The sequence below is a fragment of the Dromiciops gliroides genome, chromosome 4 (assembly GCF_019393635.1).
Source record: "Dromiciops gliroides isolate mDroGli1 chromosome 4, mDroGli1.pri, whole genome shotgun sequence".
Classification (NCBI taxonomy): Eukaryota; Metazoa; Chordata; class Mammalia; order Microbiotheria; family Microbiotheriidae; genus Dromiciops; species Dromiciops gliroides.
In genome coordinates, this window is record NC_057864.1 from 417783384 (window position 1) to 417799443 (window position 16060).

A 16060-nucleotide genomic window follows, 5' to 3' on the forward strand; every position below is an offset into this window, starting at 1 on the left:
AGGGAATACTATTGTGCAATAAGAAATGATGAGCAGAAAGATTTCAGAAAAACCTGGAAAGACTTGTACAAACTGATGCAAAGTGAAATGAGAAGAACCAAGAAAACATTGTTCACAGTAACAGCATGATGATTAGCTATGAATCACTCAGTTATTCTCAGCAATACAAATATCTAAGAGAAGTACAAAGAACACATCATGGAAAATGTTTTTCATATCAACATAAAGAACTGATGGACTCTGAATGCAGATTGAAGCATACTTTTTCCCCTTACTTTTTTTTGCTAGTTTTGTTTTCCTTTGGTGTGTTTCTTCTTTCACAACAGTGACTAATATGTAAATATAATTGCACATATGTAATCTATATCAAATTCCTTACCATTTTAGGAAGAGGGAAGGAAAGGGAGGGAGAAAAATCTGGAACTCAAAATCTTGTAAAAATGAATGCGGGGGGGGGGGGGGGGGGCAGCTAGGTGGCGCAGTGGATAAAGCACTGGCCTTGGATTCAGGAGGACCTGAGTTCAAATCCAGCCTCAGACACTTGACACTTACTAGCTGTGTGACCTTGGGCAAGTCACTTAACCCTCATTGCCCTACAAAACAAAACCAAAAAAAAAAAAAAAAAGAATGCGGGGCAGCTAGGTGGCGCAGTGGATAGAGCACCGGCCCTGGAATCAGGACTACCTGAGTTCAAATCTGGTCTCAGACACTTACTAGCTATGTGACCCTGGGCAAGTCACTTAACCCCAACTGCCTCACTAAATTAAAAAAAAAATGAATGCTAAAAACTGTGCACATATAATTGGGGGGGGAATAAACATCACTAAAAAAAGAAAAATTATATGAAAACTTGTATTTTAAAATAAAATGTAACAATTCATAAAAACCTTGAAAATCCCAATTTTACAGTCATTATCCAGAGATTTTTTTCTGCTCTGATTATATAGCTATACATACACAGAGAGAGAGAGAGAGAGAGAGAGAGAGAGAGAGAGAGAGAGAGAGACACACACACACACACACACACATACGTTAGCTTATTTCAAACATTTACAAAAACATAGCCAAAGCTCATGCTCATGTTCCCACTGCTCATGGAAATCCACTGACAGGTTCATAGATTATTAAGTGGTAGAAGAAATCATGAAAGTCATTGATTCTAACCAGCAAGTTGACTGATAAAGAAGTTGTGGCCTAAAAAAGTTACTTATCTGCCCAAGGTCATAAAGGTAAGTAGCTGAGCCAGTGTTCAAATCCAGGTCACAGGTCCTCCAAATACAAATCTAATACTCTTCCATTATATCACAATGTTGTTTAAAGGAAGGTCAAAAGAATACTTAAGAGTCAGAAAACAGGGTAACTTTGAAACTACTTTGGTATTGGTTTCCTCATCTATAAAAGAAAACAACTGAACAAAATGATCTCTAAAGTATCTTCCACCACTATGGTTGTGTCATATTAGAATTTTTCTCCCACCTCCTTCGTTAATACTAGAAACTAAACCGTGGCTCTAAGAAAAAGAATTAACTCCTTTCTTTGACGTTATTCTTCTTCATATTTATGGATGCTTCAGTAACTATGACAAAGGTTTTTCCTTCATGTTCCTAAATACGAATAGATATTAACAGACCACTACAAACAAAAAGAATGTTGCCTTTGGCTCTCATAATCATTTAAGGAGAAAAACGACAGCCAAAGCAAAACTTTAACATCATATGGAATTTCTGAACTGGTATTTATTTATTAACTCTATTATTTAAATTAAACTGTCAAGTGAAATGAAATAAACCAAACAGTGGATGAGTTCTCATTATTTTGATTTTGCTTATGGCTCTCACACAAACTTTTTTGTGGGGCACATAAACAAAATTTTTTAGTGGGCAATTAAAACAAAAAAGATGACTGATCAGAGACCAATAATTTGGACTTCCTTTGTGAAAGGAAATTTTTTCATTAGTAAAGTAACACAAGGAAAAAAGTGTAAATGAAGCTCTTTACACCAGATACTTCTTTATAAAATCAGAACAAAAACAAACAGAATTTTAAAACAGAATTTGAGACTACAATCCATTTAATATTTATGTGTGTATGTAGTATGTAGTAGTATGTGTGTGCATTTGCACATGCAAATCTACCACTATCACTTATAACTAAGATTAAATAGTGACAGCTATATTTTAACAGCACCTTCCCCTTTCACTCATCAGTTTTACCCTATACAATTAAAGTATGCAATTAAACTTTTAAACATAGTTAAAATATCAGCTACAAAAATCTACAAACAAGTGTTACAATATTAAATTTACTTACTACTATACACATATGTATCTAGGTATGAACTAATAAGCATATAATCAGAAATATGTTGGAAGTTTGTCAATATATTTTTCTAACATTCTATTTAACCTTCTTAGTTTACTAGCTATTGAGGATTAAATCAGAGAAAAAGTAATAGAAATCTAACAAAATATAATATACTGCTTAAGTATAATTTGTTATAACATATAACTCACTATAACATATATCCACTAGCCAAACATCATTGCAAATGCAACAAAATGTAAAGTTCTGCACTAATGACAAGGGGCTCATGGTTAAAAATATGCAGCCTCTTCCCAGAGATGTTCTGCTCTAAAACAGCTTTATAATTCCCTTTGTGTGAGGCCTTTAAATATTTTTAAAAGCTTGAGAAATCTTCCCCTTTCAAATCTTTCCAGTGAGGCAAAAAGAACAGCAATAAGGACCCCAAGAAGGAAGACAGCCATAGGATGAAATAGGAAATGTAAAAGGCTGTTATGCCCAAAGATACAAAGGTCCTATCTACAAAGCAGCCTGGAAGAAATGGTTTCCTTTACGTCTGCTTCTGGAATGCAGGCATCAATTCTAAACGCACACACTCTTTCCCCAGGACATCCTGACAACACACAATAGCCACTAACAATGAACCACAGTTGCTATTTCCAAGCATGGAAATTTTTCTATCTATAGACAGAAATTACCCTATGAAATTGACATTTAATGGCACTTGTAAACAACCTACTGAAAAAATACATATGGGGATTAGGTAAAAATTTTAAATCTACACCAGTGATACAGTAGCTATTTTTTTTCCTATCATAAAGCAACTTGGTTTTTCCATGTTCCAGACCAAGATATCAGATAAGTATATAAATACAAATCTAATGTTCATAAGATTTTTAAAAAGCAAATTCATTAGTTTCCTATTTATATTTCTATTCATTAGGTTAATACTCAAAATTATCTTTTATGCCATTTTATTATGGTGACCAACACCTACCCCACAAATATTACCTTGTATTAATTTTCCAAACACCTACTACATCTACACATTTTCTCCTTAAGGGCTTAAGTTCCTCAAGGGCAGGGGTGATTTAACTTTGGGGGGGGCAGGCAGGGCAATGAGGGTTAAGTGACTTTCCCAGGGTCACACAGCTAGTAAATGTCAAGCGTCTGAGACCGAATTTGAACTGAATCCTGAATCCAGGGCCAGTGCTCTATCCACTGTGTCACCTAGCTGCCCCCATGATTTCCCTTTTGACTTTGTAGCCCTAGTGTCTAAGAAAACATCCAGACCCTGTTAATACTTTTGTTTATTGAGACCTGAATTCAAAGCACAGGGTCTAATTCAAGTCAATGCATGCTTCACAATCAAGCATTTCTAAAATAGTAGAAATAAAGCAGAATTCCAAATAGTGAAAGTATACTCATTTTTCTTCTTAACCAGAGATATTAGCTTCAATACTGTTAGTTTTATCATAAAACCAAAAAAAGTGCATATTTTCAGTTTTGCTAGACCATAAGGAATCTCTTACCTTTCACTTTTGCAATAACTACTCCCGCAGTACTAAGAATATCAGCTGAGTTGAAGATTTGGTGTTTGTTTATTATGACCTGAAGAATTCTCAGCAGCTCTCCAAGATGTTCATGAACTACATTGTGCAGACAAGCTTGACTTTCTGAAAAAGAAATATATTTGCTATATGAAAAAAATCCAGGGAAAACATAGTACTTTTTTTCTGAAGTTTAAATTACTTACATTAAATGAGGAAAAACTATATTAAAGGTGAAACTTTGGTCTATTAAACAATTTCCATTTTTATTTACCACAGCAATTAAATATAATCTATCCTCTACTAAAATACAACCCCAATGCCTCAAATGTGACATGGAGTTACACTACTTAGAGTGCCCAAAGTCCTGGTGCATTTTTAATATGGGCATCCATTACAATAGAGCACAAGCTCTAACGGATATCCTAGAAGGTGGAAAGACTTCAAAAAAGTGGAGGCCAAGAGAAAAGTCCACAGAATCAATAGATTTTATGGACATATAATCCTACTCAGGTGCATAAAAAGTCCTAAATCCTAGTAAGCTGGAATCTATCATGGCCTTTGGTTTTTGTTTGTTTTCTAAAGCCCTCTAATTAAAGGAAACCCATTACCTCTAGAACACTCCTTTCCACTCTAAGAAAGCTCACTTTTAGGAAGTTTTTCATTATTTGAACAAAATAAAAACTCAATTTTGCTCATTTAACTTCTACTCCCTGCTCTTAGTTCTGTTCCACTGGGTCAAAAAGCAATGCTTCCAAATAACAGTCCTTCAAACGGTTTTTGCTTTCCCTGGCCTCATATCCCATATTTTTGGCTGATCATTTTAACCTGTCTAATCTAGCTAAATACTGCTTTTACTTCCTATCCCTCCCTGTTCTGTATTATCTGCAGATTGATAAATAGTCCATCTTTGTAGTCATCCAAGTATTTACACAGTGTTTGGCACACCTTAGGCACTTAATACATGTTAAGTAATTGACTAGACAGATATGTTCAATGCTACAGGGGTAAGATCTAGAGGTGGGGTCTTCTCAGGTATCTTCTTTGGGGCTGTGCATATTTTTTTGTGATTCTGAAACAACTTTTGACTGTTTTATGGTTATATTCTTTCCATTTACATTGCTACAGTCATTGTATGTGTTGTTTTCTTAGCTTTTTACTTCAACTGCATCAGTTCGTGTCTTTCCTTGCTTCTTGAGATTTACCATATTAATCATTTCTTTCAGACTGTAATATTTCATCACATTAATGTACCACACTATTTAATCATTCCCCAATCTATAGGCATCTACTTTATTTCCAGGGCTTTGATACCACAAAATGTGCTGCTCTGGATATTCTGGCTAAAATACAGTCACATATACAAATGTATAAAACAGAGCCATACATACAAATGTATTCATATATAAAATAGCCTTTCTTTCAATGAACTCTTTGGGGTCACTAGGTTAAAGAATATTGAGTAGTGGATCCTTCCTTGCAGCCTACACACAGGTAAACATCCCCAAGAAGAAAAAGTAAACCCTTGGACCCTACCATCACCTCATGCTGTCATCCTATACCACTCTTCCTGTCAAACTCTTTTTTTTTTTTAACTTTTTTTTTTTAAGTGAGGCAATTGGGGTTAAGTGACTTGCCCAGGGTCACACAGCCAGTAAGTGTTAAGTGTCCGAGGCCGGATTTGAACTCAGGTACTCCTGACTCCAGGGCCGGTGCTCTATCCACTGCGCCACCTAGCTGCCCCCCTGTCAAACTCTTAAAAGTTCTCTACACTCACTGCCTACATTTTCTCTCCTCCCTGTTCAATCCAGAGTGTATCTAGATTTCAATCTTATCACTCAAATGAAACTGTTCTCTCTAGGGCTACCAACTATCTTTTAACTGCTTAATCTAATGGCCTTTCCTCCATCCCTCTCCCTCTTGACTTCTTTGCAGCATGGCACTCTGTTGACCACCATTTCCTCCTAAAATACTCTCTTCTCCTCTTGGCTTTTGGTGACACAGCTTCTTTGGTCCTCTTCCTGGCTGTTTGCTGCTTCTCAATCCCCTCTGCTGGATCACCATCCATATTATATCTAATAACTGTCGGTATTACCTAACAATCTTTCCTGGGGTCTCTTCTCATTCTATAATCTATTAAGTAAGGCCATTAACTTAGATGGGTTTAATTACTTTTACATTTACTCTCAGATCTATGTATGTACCTCTAATCCCAAATGATATTTCCATATGGATCTCTACAGGCATCTCGACATGCCCTAAACAGAAATAACATGTTCCCCAAAAGCCACTCTTCTTCCAAACATCTCTATCTCTGACAGAAGAACCACCATCATTCTAACTAATCATCTCCACAATCTTGTACCATTCTTGACTCCTCACTTTCATTCACCTCCCTATAACTACAGTGGCTAAACCTTGTTCTTCTACCCAGTTTCTCTCAAGTCTGTCCCCTATTTGCACACCCATGGCCATCTCCTTATATAGCATCCTCATCTGTAGCCTGATTACACTATCCACCCCGCCCCCCGCAATTGATCTTTGTGCCTCGTATCTCTTGCCTCTCCAAGTTATCACAGAATATAGCTACAAAAGGGACTTACTTCCCTCAAGTGTAGATATAGACATGTCAATGCCCGACAAAAAGAATTCCAATAACTCCCTGTTGGGGTAGCTAGGTGGCACAGTGGATAGAATGCTGGGCCTGGAATCAGGAAAACATCTTCCTGAGTTCAAATCTGGACTCAGACACTTACTACCTGTATAACCCCGGACAAGTCACATAACCCTGTTTGCCTCAGTTTTTTTATCTGTATAATGTGAGATGGAAAAGGAAATGACAAACCACTCCAACATCTTTGCCAAGAAAACTCCAAATGGGGTCATGAAAAGTTGGACACAACTGAAAATGACTGAACAAAAATTCCTGTTGCCTCTGTGACCAAATGAACTCTTTTGTTTGATTCTTAAAACATTTTACAAACTGGCACATCCAACATCACACTTCAGAACCTTGCTGCCTGGCATACTTTTCTCAGGAAATTAAGGCCATTCAATGATCCAGCCAAAATGGCTTTCTGTTACTCCTATAGGACACTCCCATCTTCTTCCACCTAGTCTATGAACAATATGTCGTTTATGTCTGAAATCTTCTAGCACCTCTTCTTTACCTCTTAGAAGCCATAATTTCAAAGAATCATAGATTTAAAACTAGAAGGCACCATAGAAGCATCTACTCCAACACCCTCATTTTATTTGTTCTTTTTTATTTATTTTATATAGAACTACCAATTAGCAGAACCAGAATCTGAAGTTAGGTCATCTGACTGCAAATCCAGGGCTCTTACCCATTACACTATAGGTCATCTACAGTGATTAAAGACTTAGCATGGTGTTCTACACATAATCATTATGTAATATTTGCTTAATTAATTTCATGGTAGTTCTATATAAAAAAAGATGTAATTATTTCATGGGGAGGTACATATATCTGGTGGTTTTAAATTTATGAACGTGTATATAAAGGACGCATACATATAAATAACCAACTTTATCCGACCTCAGAAACCTTGATTCACCATTCTTTAGTCTGTTTTAACTCCTTCCTAAGCCCACCCCACCACCATCACCCATAAGAATGCAATTATGCTCCTTGAGGGCAGGGACTGTTTAGTTTTTGTCTTTGTAAACACAGTACCAAGCACAGTGCCTGGCATACATTAGGTGCTTATTGCATTGAAACTCTTAAAAATGAAATACTATCTCTATGCTTTTGTGCTCTTCATTAATAGAAAATTTAAGAGTTTACAGACTTTTGAAAACAGATCTAAAAATGTAACCTTTATCCAAATACTTTAAAAGCTCATTAGAAACCATGAACAAGAGCACAGTTTATGACCAAACAAGAGATAGAGAATATTATGAAATGCAAAATGGATGATTTTGATCCCATTAAATTAAAAAGGTTTTGTACAAACAGAAGCAATGCATCCAAAATTAGAAGAGATGCAGAAAGCTGGGAAACAATTTTTATGACCAGTACTTCTGATAAAGACCTCATTTCCTTTTTTTTTCAAGTGAGGCAATTGGGGTTAAGTGATTTGCCCAGGGTCACACAGCTAGTAAGTGTTAAGTGTCTGAGGCCACATTTGAACTCAGGTACTCCTGACTCCAGGGCTGGTGCGCTATCCACTGCACCACCTAGCTGCCCCAGGACCTCATTTCTAAAATATATAGGGAACTAAGTCAAATTTATAAGAATCCAAGTCATTCCCCAATTGAGAAATGGTCAAAGGATAGGAACAGGCAGTTTTCTAATGAAGAAATCAAAGCTATCTATTCCCATATGAAAAAATACTCTAAATCACTATTGATTAGAGAGATGCAAATTAAAACAATTCTGAGGTACCACCTGACACCTATCAGATTGGCAAAATCGGATGACAAAAAAGAAAAATAATAAATGTTGGAGAAGCTGTGGAAAAATTGGAACACTAATGCATTGTTGGTGGAGCTGTGAACTGATCCAACCATTCTGGAGAGCAATCTGGAATTATGCCCAAAGGGCTATAAAGCTGTGCATACCCTTTGACCCAGCAATACCACTGTTGGGTCTTTTTCCCAAGGAGATCATAGAAAAGGGAAAAGGACCCACATGTTCAAAAATATTTATAGCTGCTCTTTTTGTGGTGGCAAGGAATTGGAAATCGAGGGGTTGCCCATCAATTGGGGAATGACTGAACAAGTTGTGGTATATGAATGTAATGGAATTATATTGTGCTGTAAGAAACGATGAGCAGGAGGAGTTCAGAGAAACCTGGAAGGATTTGCAAGAACTGATGAGATGAGCAGAACCAGAAGAACATTGTACACAGAATCATCATCATCGTTATGTGTTGATCAACTGTGATAGACTAGATTCTTCTCACCAATACAATGGTACAAGAAAGTTCCAAAGGACACATGATGGAAAAGGCTCTCCAAATCCAGAAGGAAAAAAAAAAAAAAGGAACTGTGGAATACGGATGCTGATTGGATCATACTATTTCTTTTGTTTTTGGTGCTTTTGTTTTTCTTTTTTGAAATTTTTCCTTTTTGCTCTGATTCTTCTCATATAACGACTAATGCAGAAATGTGTTTGATGTTATTGTATATATATATAACCTATAGCAGATTACCTGCTGTCTGGGGGGGTGGGGAGGGAGGGAGAAAAATTTGAAATTGGAAATCTTGTATAAACAAATGTTGAAAACTATTTCTACATGTAACTGGAAAATAAAATACTTTTATTTAAAAAAAAAACAAAATTGTCTGTCAAAAGGGACAATAATCTTAATCTACTAACAAACTGTAGAAATTTGTAAATTTACAACCTATTTGGAGTTAAATGATTATATACATAAAATATAGCACAAGCCACTTTGCATAAAAACTTTTACAATATATAATTATTACGGTATTAGCCACTCAGAAAATACTAATGGGTAAAATACCTTTTACCAGTCAAAATTCACACATATTCTCATTTCAATTAAATATTTACTAACCACCCACTGAATTAAGAGCTTATAAAAATTATCCTCAGGGTCCATTTAAAAGGATTGCTTTACAAGTAATATCACTAAAACAAAATTCTTCAGTAATAAATTTCCTTTGGATATCATCCAAAGGAAAAAGCCATTTAACCACTCTGAGGCTATTTCTTCATCTGTAAAATGGGGATAACATTTGTACTACAAACCTCTGAGTTTCAAATAAAGGACTATATACGAACACATATATTTTAAAAATATACACATGAGGCTAGAATCCTCAAATTAGACTTGTTTACAACAAAGTCCACTGTAGAATAAATTTAAAAGATGCACTAATGAATTCAATTGGGTTTCAATTTCATTTCTACACACAAACAAATCTTGATACTACAAAATCTGTGGTTCAATTGTTTCACCTGGGTCAAACTCTTGTTCATCCTATTTGGGGTTTTCTTGGCAAAAATACTAAGTAGTTTGCCACTGACTTCTCCAGCTCATTTTACATGAGGAAATTGAGGTACACAGGGTTTAGTGACCTGATCAGGGTCACACAGTTAGGAAGTGTCTGAGGCTGGATTTGAACTCGTCTTCCTGACTCCAAGTCTGGCACTCTAGCCTACCCATGAAAAAAATATAAGGAATAGTATATTCAAAGTCTGAGTTTTATTAAAAAGTCCTTCTCCGTTTGAATTACAATTGTTTGTCTTCAATCAAGAAACATGAAAATCTTTCATTTTTTCAGTTCCTTGTTTGTGTAATTCATTTCCTTGCAAGACAGAAATCTAAATTTCAATCTATTTTGAGTTTCATCACTGAAGTTATTCATGTTTTGTTTCATTCAGTTTATCAATTGAAAACAGATTAGTCAGTTCTACTTTCTGGTTCTCAGAAGCTAATACAAAATGCCACAGTGTTTAGATTGCAAACACTTCATGGATATCTTTGAATAAATAAGAAAGTCATGGCATTTTCCATGACCTTTCAAAAAGACAATACTTAATTATACTGACTTTTATTTCTGTTTAGACACTTTGAAATGGAAAGATCCTGATGATTTTCAGAATGTGCAAAAATGTTATCAATGGGGCAGCTAGGGGATGCAATGGATAAAGCACCCACCCTGGATTCAGGAGGACCTGAGTTCAAACTCTGCCTCAGACACTCGACACTTACTAGTTGTGTGACCCTGGGCAAGTCACTTAATCCTTATTGCCCCCTCCCCCCAAATGCTATCAATCTTAACAAAAATATGACAGAATGAAGTAAGAAAGAACTTTTAAACTAGTGAAAATATATATGGGATCAACCTATCTTAATTACACAGGTGATAGAAGAATTCAGCTAGACTACATAGGAACAAGCCTGTTCATAGAACAGACTTGATACTAAATTAGCTGAGTGGTCTTGGAGTACTAGACACCCAATGAGCTTAGTGACCTACATCAAGTCACTTCACTTCTCTCTTTCTTTTTTTTTGAGGGGGGGGCACAGGGCAATGAGAGTTAAGTGACTTGCCCAAGGTCACACAGCTAGTAAGTGTCAAGTGTCTGAGGTTGGATTTGAACTCAGGTCCTCCTGAATCCAGGGCCGGTGCCTTAACCACTGTGCCACCTAGCTGCCCCAGTCACTTCACTGCTATGAGCACTACTGGTATCACTACCACCACAACAACCAACACATATGTAGTACCTCCTTTGTGCCAGACATGTGCTAAAAGCTTGACAATAACTAACTCATTTGATTCTCACAGTAATTCTAAGGGTTGGGTGCTATTATTATCCCTGTTTTACAGTTTAGGAAAATGAGATGGGCAAAAGGGAGGTGACTTACCCAGTCACAGAGCTAGTGAATATTTGAGGCTGTATTTGAACTCAGGTTTTCCTGAGTGCCAAGTCCAGCACTCTGTGTCAAGAACACCTACCCAACCCATTTAAGAAGACAGTTAGAAACCCTTATAACTTTACATGTTTAACATTCTCTTGAGCTAACCAACATTTTCTGATTCCTCAGCTTTTATTATCCAGAACTTTATCCACCCAGTTAAACTGCATGGCTCAGCTGAATAAATAACTATAAGTGACAAAGGTTTTAAAACCCTAAGTCTGTGTGCCTTCCTTAAATTAGTTACAAAGCAGCTAATTTTAGTTTCAGCTTTGAAGAAAAAGGGTCATAGAAAGCTCCCAGGTTAATTCATCTGTTGAACTATCAAAAACATACATTAAAAATTATTTTCTATTTTACATGCTGTGGATCCTCAATGGCTCTTTAAAGATAAAGAAAGGGCTAAAAACTGAATAAGACTCATCAAAGGTTATATTAACATTAGATATAGCTAAACTGTGAATTGGTCCAACCATTCTGGAAAGCCATTTAGAATTCCGACTTTCCTAAGTAGCTAAACTTCTAGATACCTAGCAATGCCAATACCAAGCCTATTCCCGTACTCCCAAGATATCAAATAAAGAGAAAGCAGACTCACGCATGTAAAATTATTTATAACAGCTTTTTGTTGTAATAAAGCAGGAAGCAAAGGAGATGCCCAATGTTTAAAGGATGGTTAAACAAATTATGACATATGAATGAAAGAAATATTGTGCTCTAAGAAATGATAAAAGTGATAGTTGCATACAAACCGGCAAGACTTGTATCAACTGAGAGAGGGTGAAGTGAGCAGAACCAGACGAACATTTATACAGTAAAACTTCTGTAAAGAAACACTAGTGAAAGATTTAAAATTCTTAAAAATGTGCTGACCAACTATAGTACCAGAGGACTAATGATAAAGCATGATACTCATTTCCTGACAGAGATGATAGCTGCAAGGTGCAAAATGAAACCATTTTATTTTTAGACATAGCAACTGTATGAATTTGTTTTGTTTGACTATGCTTATTTTACAGGGACTATTATTTTCTTCATTTCATGAGTCGGGGAATGAGAAAGAGAATGAAGATTGTAATAATATCTTTGGAAAAGAGGAACTGGAAGGATTTATTTTAAAATGCACAGGAGGGACAGAAAGGGAAGATCAGAAGGAAACACAAAAAGTACATCTTAGAGCAGAAAAGGTTGAATTTATCATATGTTTTTAAAGAAACAACTGTACCTAGTAGATTTGCAGTTTCATATATGATGCTTTTTCTGTTCTTAAAATAAAATAGATTTGTGGAATCAGAATTATTTCATGCACAAAGAGATGCTAAAAAACAACAGACTTAGTTGATGATGCTAAATTCCAATCAAGATGCTGCAAAATTCAAGCAGGTTGTTCTATTAATGAAAGAATTTATTATGATTTAATGATATCAAAGAGTTCATTCCAGGTTCCATGCCTGCTTCTTGATTTGCTATAAAGTCAACATACAATTCTTCACTACAAATGTTCTGCCTTTCACCCAGGATACTTACTAAAATGGGACTTGTAAGTAAGTTATCAGAGAATGTTTATATATAACAAGAATTAAGATCTTACAAAGAAAAAGAATGTTCTTTTAAATACTCTCGTATTCAAAAGTCTTCATTAACAATACAGAAGTTAGCATTTCAGTTTTTTTGATGTCAACAAAACCAAAGTCTCATTTAGAGGGCATGTGACAAATGAATAAGGAGGGAGGTAAAGCAAAACTGATAAAAATTGTTTTAAAATTCATTATTTCTCCTTGTTAGTTACTGAAACGTTACAGCAATAAGATATAGATTAACTTCTAGTTTTCCTTAAATTATCTTCATGAAAATAGTGGATATTTCTAAACATCAAGTACAAAATTTTATACGCAAAAGGGTAGCGCAATTTCATTGTAGAAATTAAATAAACTTTGAAATGACAATCTTTCTTTTAGAGCACTGTGAAGAAACACTGTTAAATTCATGTTTAAAGAATTTAAACGATTCCTTAAAAATTAGCTCATTCAAAAATTCCTTAAGAGTTTTAAAGCAAATCTTTCTGGAATGGGTTTTGTTCTTAGGTGAGCCTAATACCAGAAATAAGTTGTACTTCTCTTCCTTGGGAATACCAAACATGCTCTACCTACAAGGGCAGAGCAAGCAATCCTTAACTTAGGAGTGGCTTCTGTTCTAAAAGTTCATTTGTACAAATCATTTGCTTGAAACCCAGAATGCATTTTCCCATTAAAACAATGTTATAAATAGTGGGTGTGTTCTCACAACAGCACCCAAAAGCCTATGGAACCCAAACAAACTGAAACAGTACTAATATTTACCTTGAGAAAAGCCTGCTAGGACTGCTCACCTCTGAGCCTCTGCTCAGACCTCAGCCCATTGCCCTTGGCCTTTGATGAGGGTGAGAAGGAAGAAGAATAAGTAAAAGATAAGCAGCATAGTAGAAGGAGCCTGTCCAAGGAGGGTTCCAATACACACAGCAATAGCAGAAGAGGAAAAGATGTTAAGCAACATCAACAACATTCATTCATTCATTCATTCATTTGTTCATTTCAATCATTAAACAAACATTTATTAACAGCCAGGCTCTGGGCTAAGCCCTGGCCATTCAAGGACAAAACTAAAAGGTCCTTGCCTAACACATGGTGTTGTGGGGGAACACAGGGAAGGAGAGAACAGCAGGTGAATTCTGGCCCAGGATGGTATCCAGGGTAAATGAAAGCTCCTGAAACAAGAAAGCAGTAGGTATTGATATCTCTGGACCATTGGTCAGTAAACTATCCCAAGTTTAAGACGGCCAGTGTTTATATTCCCATTATGAGTATCTCTTTCCATGTGAAAGAGCTACATTCTCTCTAAATCATAACTGCCCTGAAGTCAGTTCCAGCAACAATTATTAAATAGATCCTGTGTGCAGGACACCATGTGAGGGGGCCTTTGGCCACTGTGGATAATGCAGACGGGATTCAATGACAAGAAACCTGGATCCATAGTGTAAGGACCTGAGTTCCCATCTTGCTTGTGCCCCTTGTTGTGGATGCCTGACATTGGCCAAGTCACTAACCTTCTTGGGGCTTCAGTTTCTTCATCCTGAATTTAGAAAAAATATCACTCAACTTATAGAGTACACATTCTGGTAAGCAGATATAACAAATACACAGACTTACGACAGAAAAAAAACAATAATGCAAGTGTGAAAGATATGCATTAGAAATATATAAAGTATAACATGAAAACTTGGAAAAGGAGAGAGGTCATTAATGACTAGGGAGGCATCAGGAAAGTCTTCAGGCTTATATGTTAGGTTATAAAGGAAAAGGAGAAATTCAAGGAAGTCTAATACAACACAGGAAACAATATGAACAGAGACAGAGTTGGGAAAGAGCAGGGTTTGTTCTGGGGACAGAGATTACTAGAGTAAACAGAAGAAATAGGATGAGATAAAGCTGGTATACTGTCACCTGCAGGCCTTGAATGTCAGGCTAACCATTAAAGAATTTCTGGCACAAGTAACCTAGAAGGAATAATTGTTTTCCCTTTACTTCACACTTGCCATGATCAAAGAATTTATAATGTGTCAGAAAATCTTTTGCTTATATGACTCCCCTTTGACTAGTCCTCAAGAAGGGCGAATATGCACTGGTAGTCAACCCATTTGGTTTGTTTTCCTAATTGTTTAAGTGCTGATCACATAAAGTAGCTCACATTCACAGTGCATTTTGGATATTTACAAAACCACTTTACCCCTCAGCAGATAAACAAGCCTGACAACAATGTGAAGGATAAAGTAAAGGAGTGCCTGACCCTGAAAAGACCAGTCAGAATTACTCTAATAGTCTGCAGTGTAACAAGAAGGGGAAAATAAGGATCTTTAGGTAGATGGCAATGAGAAGAGAAAAAGGATTTAGCAGAAAAATAATAGCTGAACAAATCAGAGAGATAAGAAAAAATGAAGTAAAAAAAAATACAGTTTTGAATAAGATTCCACTGTGTGACATAATGAAGTTAGTTGATTTACTGACTGAAATCAAAGTCAGAAGAATTAACAGATTTGGAGAGAAAACACTAAGGAATGTGTTTGAGATGCCAATTTCATCTTATAACATCCCACTTCAAATTCAATGTTTAATGAAACTAACACTGCTGTCATATATAACCATTTCCTAAAGCAACAGTTTCCATATTAGTACTTAGGCAGTATAAATTCCTTAAAGAAGACATAATGAAAAATATGAGTTTATAATTAGGAAATGAGTTCAGGTACATTTTGAAAACAAGAGTCATAAATACCTAAAGCATTATCAACAATATAAAACTTATTTGGGAAACCAGAAATTACCTCAAAAAATTTTTATTAATTAAAATTAGCTAGACAGAACCACTGAAATATGCAATAACATACACCAAAAGTAGTCACCAACCACAAACTTGAATTAGTAGCTATGTGCACATACATTCATCTACTGTGATGTAATTAAACTTTAAACACATATATAATTGAGTGCTTCAGCATTTTAATATAAGATGCAAAATTTACCCTGTAATTATTCATAATATACTTTAATGGTACTTGACAGATCTAAAACTGCAGACTCCTCACCTACTCAAGTATAAGTAGACTACATTAGCTACCTTTTGCTGAAAATAAGTAAGAAGAATTTCTATATAACCATTTCCTAACCAGGAACACAGAGTCTATAGTCCAATAACCTGCATCAATTTGGTCATCTTTAAGTTATACATTTTTAAAATTGTAATCAATTGAAATATAGTCTA

At 35.7% G+C, this 16060-nt stretch overlaps 1 protein-coding gene across 1 annotated transcript in view; it reads right to left on the bottom strand.

Moving 5' to 3' along the window:
* Positions 1–16060, bottom strand: part of LOC122753366 (rho GTPase-activating protein 29-like) — a 68356-nt gene that overhangs the window by 41811 nt on the left and 10485 nt on the right. Inside the window, exon 2 of the mRNA XM_044000732.1 lies at positions 3834–3977. The gene's annotated coding sequence lies outside the window, so the exon portion shown is untranslated. The remainder of the gene's footprint in view (positions 1–3833; positions 3978–16060) is intronic.